This window comes from Cynocephalus volans, chromosome 11 (genome assembly GCF_027409185.1).
Source record: "Cynocephalus volans isolate mCynVol1 chromosome 11, mCynVol1.pri, whole genome shotgun sequence".
NCBI lineage: Eukaryota > Metazoa > Chordata > Mammalia > Dermoptera > Cynocephalidae > Cynocephalus > Cynocephalus volans.
In genome coordinates this window covers 58674864-58684804 of record NC_084470.1, presented here as the reverse complement: position 1 = coordinate 58684804, position 9941 = coordinate 58674864, and the positions used below count along the sequence as shown (strand labels likewise).

Below are 9941 nucleotides of genomic sequence, written 5' to 3'. Positions count from 1 at the left end.
TGTTGAGTGTAAACATATCACTGTATGTTAAAAACCACGAAATCAGTGGCCATGACATTCTTTGAGATGAAAGCAAACTGAGCACTTGCTAGTAACATCAGAGCTGTTGCCATTGTTTTCATATAGCATATAAAGCTGAGAATTTTTTCCCCATATTTGGCCTTTTATGATCATTCTTACTCCATCACACATCCAAAATGTATATCTAAAAGAACATGTTATTGCAACATAAAAAGCGCCATGTCAGAGTCATACCAATCAAAGTGGCCAGTGTCACACTGCATGCAAAGGAGAACAGCAGCATAAATGGGTTTCAGGGAGCCTGTCCCCTCAATTTTTAATCAAGTCCAGGGGCCACATGAACAACAATAAATTCATCCGGGCTTCTCCTGACCTGGTGTATTTACACTGCATTGTGCTTTCTCAAACAATCCACTATTTCTAATCACCTCAGCTCTCAACATCTGTGTTCGATAACTTACTGTCTTAGAGAAATACATATTCTTTATAATAACACATATGTGTAAGTGTGTGTGTGTATAAATATGTATGTCATTTCCTTGAATCACCTTATACCAAATCAATCTCTTTGAAAATTAAGCTTTTATGGTGAGTCATTATCTTTCATTTAGTGATTATTCCCTATTTTGTTAGTCTTTGGTTTTTCTGTTTCTGATTCCTGTCTATAAGTTTATTGCTTGTTTATTTTTCACCAACACCTTTTCTCCTGTTTGAGTGCTTCTACACTGGCTCTCTACCTTAGATCCTTTTGTAGATTTTAAAAATACCTTTTAGATATAATTATTGTCATCTGTCGTTATTCATTATCTAGTCTTTCATCTAGTGTTAGTAAAGCATTGATTCACTTGAGAAAAAAAATCCTTCAGTAGAAACAATCAAATATCACTCTTACTCTTACAGAAAACCAAAACTTCTTAATATTTTATCTGTCTTAGTAGTAGTCTGTGTAGCTCTAACTATCCCTTGCTCACATTCTTCCTTTCTCTTTCGTTCTCTTTGCCCATCCTCTCATCTGCTTGTCTTCAAGTACCTTAAAACATGCTATCTTTCTATCATATGGCAAAGTCCAGGCCACTTAACCCCATGCCTCTATGTTCTATGTCCCAGACTTAAATGATTTTCTAATTCAGACTCTCTCATTGTGTTCAATATTCCTCGAATTCTGTGCTTTGAGACTGAGATAATTTTCTTTTAATAAACACACACATTTCTCATTGTCTTATTACTTTCTGAGAACTTAGAATAGAATATTCTGCAATATGGGTTAGACTTGGAAAGGGTTCAGATATTCTCAACCTTTCTGTCTCTATTAGTTTTATGTAGGGTAATCTTCCAAGGCTACCCATTTGCTCTTTAACTCTGACTCTAACTGAAGATGATTTCTGAAGTGTTTTAGAATTCAAAATTTTCCTGTGCCAATGTTACTTTTGCACACAAATACTAGAAATAGTATTAAAATTTTTCTATTTATAATAGAAGAAATAAAATCTTTGAGCTCCCATAATCTGATGACATTTGCTGGGAGATTTTTGTTAGCTTGTTTGTCTATGTCTCAGAGCCAGATATAGTTATAGAGATAGTAAGCTTGTCTCTTATCCAAAGTGCTTGTGATCAAGGATATATTGCTGTTTTCTTTTTCTTCAGTACATAGTTGAAGATGTGTAGCAATTTAAGTTTGGAGGATTCAGAGATTTAAATGATCCCTTTTGCTAGTTTTTTATTCTTACTTTTATTCCTACACATATTTTTCTCTTGGTGCAATTTTTCTATCCTTATTTTTCTATTTCTTCATCAATTCCTTCAGGGTGTAGATGGTTTTAAAGAGCTAGTGTTGAATGGAAGTGAATAGCTGTGTTGGGCAGCTAGTGGGTGGGTGATTCAGGGGAGCATTTAATGGTGACAATCACGTATCATGGAATGAAGCCTGAAAGGAGTGGCTATTTTGTGACTGAGCTGAAAATTGGTCTCTTTCTAATGCTTGGTTTACTAAGATATTCCATATATAATTACTTGAGTGTTTTTTTCACATTTCTGGGTATGTGAAGTATGTTTTCCATGCTTTGCTTGGTCATTATCCATGTCCTTCTACTTCATGGGAATGTTTGAAGTCGTGGTGATTGAGCTTTTCCACCCTTTTGCTGTGGTCCACAGCTTCCTCATCTGCTGCCTGGTCTAGCCAAACAGCCTCTGGCTGATTCATTTGGGCATGGTCTGATACTCCATCACCTGGGGGAGACGAAACAAGTCCTCTCCTGCCAAACGTGATCTGCCTGCTTTCTTTTCTTCTCAAACCTCCGTTATTGGACTCTCACCTTTGTTTTATTGTTTTCTTATTCCTTTAAGAACAGCACACTGTCCTACTTGCTACAAATTTATAATTCATTTTCATAATTGTTAAAGCTATTTGTTGGTTTATAAAGATCTAGACCTATGTATTTCTTTATATTTACCTGTATTCATGCTTTTACTGAACTCTATTAATCCTAAGCATTTTCATTTAATTTTGCTTTAAAAGACAATTAACACTTATAAGTTCTTGTTTTGCTTGGTTTCTATTATTTTTCATTCCTCTCTTTTTTCGTTCCATGCATTAACTAGATCAGAAAAACATTAAACAAATTGCGGTGACAAAGTTACCATTGTCATTTAAGGTTTGTTTCTGACTAAAAGGTAAATTACTCCTTTTCTTTTATCAACCTAGTATCACCAGATCTATGTGGTTTGGGAACAAAAAGTTTAGTTTTGTATTATTATGCTTTTAATATTCAGATGAACACAATTTTTAACATCTGTTTTTATCTTTCATGATTATTAATCAGTGAAACAAGTTTATGTTGTAAATCTTGAATGTACAAAATAAACTAAAAACAGCAAAAATGGAAGAAATACAATAGTTAACAAAATAAAGAAATAAGGAATATTTCCCTGTATTCATAAGGATCTGACATACAAACCATATGGTACTTAAATAGTGAAAGTTGTTTAATTTGATAGTTTTATCATAACACTTTCTATGTGTATGTAAAATATTTTAAAACATCCCTGTCTTACATCATATTTAAAATTAAGTTCCAGATAGGTTAGATATTTAAATTAAAAATATAAAACAATAAAATTATGCAAAACAAATCCATCTAGGTAACTACACCTAAAATTAAGGGGCAGAGACAACCATATCAAACAAGATAAGAAAGCGGAAACTATGTAATAATGCATTTAATTTGACTAAATACAAAGTAGAAATATTTGTTTGAGACTATTCCATTAACAACACACGCAATTAATACATAAATAAATCGATCTAGTAAAAGTATGTGCTTTGCAGATTACAAAATTTGATTGGGGAAGAGGTATGAAAATTTAGTTCACAAAGAATAATCTAAAAAGATATATAGAAAAATACTCAAATTTACTTGTAGCAAAGAAATGCAAATTAAAGTAACAATGCAATATCACTTTCTGGCCAGCAAACTGGGGGAAGATGATGAAATTACTGGTGCTGGTGGGAATTAAGGAGACCAGTGCGCTCTTACATTGTTGGTGGAATTCTAATTTGTTTCCACCTACCTGGAAAACCATTACTGTCACCCCGTCCTCTCCCCTTCCCTTCCTTGCCTCTTTCTCTCCTTCCTTCTTTCCCTCCCTCCTTTCCTTCTTTAAAGCAACATCCCACTTTTGTAAATCTATGCCATAGAACAAAAAGCAAGAATAAGGTTGCTGCTCAGCTGCAATAAATAAACATCAAGGTTCTTATATGCTCAGTAAAAATATAATGAGGGTAATAATTAGAGACCATGGGGTGTAAAAGTTAAAGGAAGTCCCCAGAGCCAGTTCAAATCCCAGCGCTGCTACTCATCAAATGTGTGGATATTGGCAAGTTATTTAATCTGAAAGTGTTTCATTTTCCTTGTCAGTGACATGGGGATAACATACCTAATTCATAAGTTTGTTTGATAATTAAAAGACATCATATACATTTAAAATATTACCTAGGAAAGAGTATACAAAATATGTGTGCATTATCATCATCATTTTCTGTATTGGCAGAATAATTGGAAATTTTGTGAGTAAACATCAATAGGGAAATACATGGATCAATTTGTTATCTGTGTCATAGAATATTAATACAGCCATTAAACTAATGACTTACAACTATACCAGATGAGTTAGTAGAATTTCCTTAAGTAAATGTGACACTAAAAAGATTGAAATGTGTATGGAACAATCATTTTATCTTAAGACACTGTAAAAATTCCCTGCATTTATGTGGGTGTATATGTTTGTATGTGCTTGTGTACATGCATATATGTAATGTATATATACTAATACTAAAATGATTTGGAATATTTATGTATATCTACTGTGTTGTAAATATTGATTCCTTGTGGGAAGGGGTTGGCAGCTAGAATATGAAGGTATTAAATAGTGTATTCTTAAAGGTTGAGGAATTGGGAGAAACATTTCATCTGCAATGTAACTAACTTCAATCTTTTATTTTCCCTAGAGATAACTCTGAATATGGATAAAATTGCTATTTCCAGCCACTGACAGAATGGATTCAGGTGACTTGACATTGGGGATTTTTTTCCTATCCCAGACCTGTACTGGAATCCTAGGGAATTTCTCCCTCCTTTTTCTTTATATCTTCACTTTCTGCACTGGGTATAGGTTGAGAACCTCAGACCACATACTCAAACATGTGGACTTGGCCAACTCCTTAGTTCTTCTGTGTAAGGGAGTCCTCATATATTGATATCTTTTGGGTTGAAGAATTTCCTGGAGGATATTGAATGTAAATTTTTGTTTTATATTCACAGAGTGGCCCAGGAAGTCCGTCTCTCTTCCACTTGCTTCCTGAGCATCTTCCAGGCCATCACAGTCATCCCCAATAAGTCCACGTGGGCTGAGCTCAAAGTCAGAATCCCAAAGTATATTGGGCATTTCTGTTTCCTTTTCTGGGTGGTGCATCTTCTGGGAAACGTACTTGTTGCTTTAAAAGTGACTGGCCCAAGGAAGAGAAAAAATATCAGTCTGAACTATTTTGGATACTGTTCTGGTGCTGTTCTTAACCCTATCAACTCCTCGCTCTTTGCCTTCCTGCGTGCTTCCATTGATGTGATGTGCCTGGGACCCTTGGCTTGGACCAGTAGTTCCATGGTGCTTTTTCTCTACAGGCACAAGCACCAGGTTAGATATATTCGCAGCTCTAGACAAATCTCCAACCTCTCTCCAGAGATAAAGGCTACCCGGAATATTCTGATCCTTGTGTGTACCTTTGTCTTTTTTTCCACACTTTCTTCAATCTCCTCAACCTGTATCACCATGTTTAACTTTCCAAGTTGGTGGCTGCTGAATGCAAATGTATTTCTGGATGCATGTTTCCCAACTTTCAGCCCTTTTGTGCTCATTAAAAGTCGTATCCATTTTTTCAGGTTTTGCTTTGTCTTCTGTTAGAGAAATAAAATATCCCATACATCACTCATAATAATATAAATCTCTTGATCTCTGTGCAATATCAATTTAATTTCCTAAATTATATATATCTATATATTTTTTTCAAGCACCGTATGTACAAATACTCATGCTCCAAGCAGTAGTGTATAAATAAGAAGCAATTTCCGTTGTAGAGCTTTGGGCTTGGAGGGGGGCTTAGAGGCAGAGAGGGAAGGATGTGTTTTGGAAGCAGGAGGGTGGGAGTCACCTGTTACACACCTGAGTGTGCCCGCTCTGCCAGGTACAAGTTGAGCTTAGGCAATTTTTACAACACTGTCGACATACTTGGCCTAATTGACATTTATAAAACACTCCACACAACAATAGCAGGATACACATTCATTCCAAAGGCACATGGAACATTTACCAAAATGGGTCATATTCTGGTGTATAAAACAATTCTCAATAAACTTTAAAGTATTCGACTCACACAAAGCATGTTTTCTGACTAGTTTGGGTTTAAACTGGAAATCACTAAATGAAATATATCTTCAAAATCCCCCAAATGCTTGGAAAGCAAAATAACATAGGTTAAAGAACTAAAAACTCATGAGTTGAAAAAGAAATAAAAAAGGAAACTAGAAATTACATTAAATGGAATGAAAATAAAAACAACTGTGGTAGGCTGAAAAATGCCCTTCCCCAAAGATGTCCTAATCCCTAGAACCTGTAAGTGTTATCTTATTTGGAAGAAAGCGTTTTTGCAGATGTGATTAATTAAAGATCTTGAGATGAGTATATTATTCTGGATGATTATTCAGGTGGACCCTTATATTAGTTTCCTAGGGCTGGGGTAAAAGATTACCACAGCTGGGTGGTTTAAATAACAGAAATTTATTGTCTAACAGTTCTGGAGGCTAGAAGTCTGAAATCAAAGTGTCCTCGGGGCCATGCTTCAACTGAAACCTGTAGGGGACAAACCTTCCTTGCCTCTTCTAATTTTTGGTGTTTCCTGGAAATCCTTGGTGTTGGTTGGCTTGTAGATGCATCAGTCCAATCCCCGCCCCTGTGGTCATATGGCCATCTTCTTCTGGTGTGTCTGTCTGTGGCTGTTTTCTCTTTCACCAGTCATATTGGATTAGGACCCACCCTAATTTAGTATGACTTCATCTTAAATTGACCACATCTGCAAAGACCCTGTTTCCAAATAAGGACACATTCACAGGAACTGAGAGTTAGGACTTCAACATATCTTTCTGGAGAACATAATTCAACCCATAACAACCCTAAATGCTATAACAGGTGTTCTTATAAGAAACAGACAGAGGGAGAGTACACAGTGAGGAAAAGATGTTTTGAAGATAGAGGTAAAGATTAGGATGGTATGGCTAAGACGCCAAGGAATGCCGGCAGTCATCAGAAACTGGAAAAAGTAAAGAACAGATTTTCCCCTAGAGCATTTGGAGGGAATGTGACCCTACCAACACCTTGACTTCGGCCCAAAGAAACTGATTGATTTCAAACTTCTGGTCTACAGAGCTGTAAGAAAATAGATTTCTATTATTTTAAGCCACCGAGTTTGGTAATTTGTTAGAGCAGCCATAGGAAATTAATGTTCATAGCAGTGCTGTTCAGAGTTGCCAGAAGGTGGAAACAACCTAAATATCTCTCAAAAGATGAATGGATAAACAAAAAAATGCTATGTATTTAATTCAGCCATAAAAATGAAGTACTGATAGATGCTACAACATGGGTAAGCCTCAAAAACATTGTAACTGAAAGAAGCCAGACACAAAAGGCCACACATTTTATGATTCCATTTATATGAATTATCAAGAATAAGTGAATCATTAGAGATGGAAAACAGATTGGTGGTTGCCAGGAGCTGGGGAGAAGAGGGAATGGGAAGAGACTGATTAATGGGTATGGGATTTTCTTTTGGGGTGATGAAAAAAAATTTTTTTAAATAGTCTTTATTTTTTAGAGTAGTTTTAGGTTCTCAGCAAAAATGGACATAAAGTACAGAGAGTTCCTATGTACCCTAAGCCCCCACACACCCATAGCTTCCCCCACTATTAACATCCAGTATTAGCATGGTACATCGGTTTCCATTGATGAAACATTATAACATCATTATCACCCAAAGTCCATAGTCTACATTAGAGTTCACATTCTATGGTTTTTGACAAATGTATGACATATATCCACCATTATAGTATCATACAGAATGGTTTCATCACCCTAAAAATGCCATGTGCTCTATTTTTGCCTCCCTTCCCCCTAAGGACTGGCAACCACTGATCTTTTTACTGTATCCACAGTTTTGCCTTCTCCAGAATGTCATATAGTTGAAAGCATGCAGTACAGCTGAAAGTACCCTGGGCCCTCAAGCCCGGGTCAAGGTGTGCTGAGTACCTCAGCCACACACCCCTTCCCTCTGCAACCAGGCCAGTGAAGGAGCCAGCCATGGGCAAGCCCCACCCTCCCAACCCCCACCTCCATTTCCCTACCTCCCTGTCCCCTCTCCCTCCCCTCCCACTGCTCTGCAACATCTTAGAATGTAAATAAATAAATAAATAATAGTAATAATAAATAAATTTTTAAAAAAATCATGCAGTATGTAGCCTTTCCAGATTGGTTTCTTTCACTTAGTAATATGCCTTTAAGTTTCCTTCATGGCTTTCCATAGTTTGACAGCTCGTTTCTTTCTGGCATTGAATAATATCCCATTGTATGAATGTACCATAGTGTATTTATCCGTTCACCTAATGAAGGACATCTTGGTTGCTTCAAAGTTTTGGCAATTAAGAATAAAGCTGCTATAAATATCCTTACGCAGTTTTTTGTGTGTACATAAACTTTCAACTTCTTTGGGTAAATACCTAGAAGTGTGATTACTGGATCATACCATAATCCTACGTTTAGCTCTGTAAGAAACTGTGAAATTGTCTTCCAAAGTGGCTGTATCATTTTGCATTCCCACCAGCAATGAATGAATGAATGCTTCACATCCTCACAAGCATTTGGTGGTGTCAGTGTTTTACATTTTAGCCATTCTAATAGGTGTGTAGTGGTAGCTCACTGCTGTTTGAATTTGCAATTCCCTAGTGACATATGATGTTGAGCATTTTTTCATATGCTCATTTACCATCTGTATATGAGGGTACTTCAAAAAATTCATGAAGGGGAGTTTCAAGATGGCGGCAGCTGCGGCGGCTGGCGCGGAGTAGCTGAGGTGGAAAAGGCGGCCACTGGGCCTCAGGCAGCCGGGAAACTTGTGGACCTTCCTCTGGCCATCTCTTAAGGGAGGACTGCTGCTGCTGGCCGGTCGTGGGGGCTCAACGCCACTTTGCCCCCGGCAGGAGAGGCTGCCTCATTTACAGGCAACAGCTTTGAAGTGTGGAGCAGGAAAAGAACTGATTCTTAGCTGCAAAAGTGAGTCTTGAAACAGGGAACACGGCGCCAGGGCTGCTGTGGATGCAGCCAGGATCCCGGAGCTGGGGCCGCACTGAAGGCGGCCAGCTGCCCTATCCAGGATTCGAGGTTTCAAGCCGGCATTAAAGAAGACTCCTGGGAGCGCCCGAGCGGCGCCGCGACTGAACAGCCCGAGGCGGCAGCGCCGAGAACACGGAAGGCAACAAACCAGAGACAGAGCGAGCGCCCGACCTGGCACAGCACTGTGAGTGATCCCTGGCACAGCTCTGTTCGGGGGGTGAATGCCCACGCGGCTTCCGCCTGCACCACCAGGCCACTCACTGCCCCGGTGCTGCCTCCATTTTCCCAGGTGCGGGCAGCTCCGCCCTGCTCGGCCATCACTGAGCCCATTTGCTTGGCCTGGCGCGGGGCTTTCCGGACCCTGTGGGCCGGCCTCCTCTCCCACTCCCTCCGCGGTTCTCTGGCAGGGCTGGGGGTGTGGGGCGTCCCGACCAGTTTTGGGAGGACTAGGAAGTACGGGCGGGCCGACTGTCACTCCACCACACCCTGGACTCCAGCCCGGTAAACTTCCTGTTACTGGGAGGCAGATACCATCTCTGCGACCACCAGTTTGGAAAAAAGCCTAACGAATTTCTGGTTGGGAATAGTGTGGTAGGAGAGTTCCCAGGTCCGCTTGAACCTGCCGGAGAGCAGGCTGCAGGCGGGCACTAGACTCGGTTTATACCGGAGGGATACAAAGGTGAACAAGACCCGAGAAAGATCTACACTGTGCTACAAAGGCACCCAGAGAGACCGGTCGTCTGTGCCTAGCAGAAACCTGGTAGACTTCCTGGGCGAGGCGGTGCTGAGCAGGGTCTTGAAGGCCCAGCTGATAGACGAGGGGTGCAGAAGACACGCCCCAACCCAGCACAGTGTGCACAGAGGGGGGAGGCGTGCGGCCAGGGAGGCGGAGACTCGACAGAAACCATACACCCGGTGGGGTCGCCACTGCACGATCTAACAGCCTGGGCCAGAGCACACGGAACGGGGAGAAGTCCTGTACAGAAAGTGAA

The 9941-nt window shown here is 39.5% G+C and overlaps 1 pseudogene; it reads left to right on the top strand.

Annotated features, from left to right (window-relative positions):
* The first annotated feature begins 4573 nt into the window (after positions 1-4573).
* On the top strand, positions 4574-5514 carry LOC134390092 (vomeronasal type-1 receptor 4-like; annotated as a pseudogene).
* The last annotated feature ends 4427 nt before the right edge of the window (positions 5515-9941 follow it).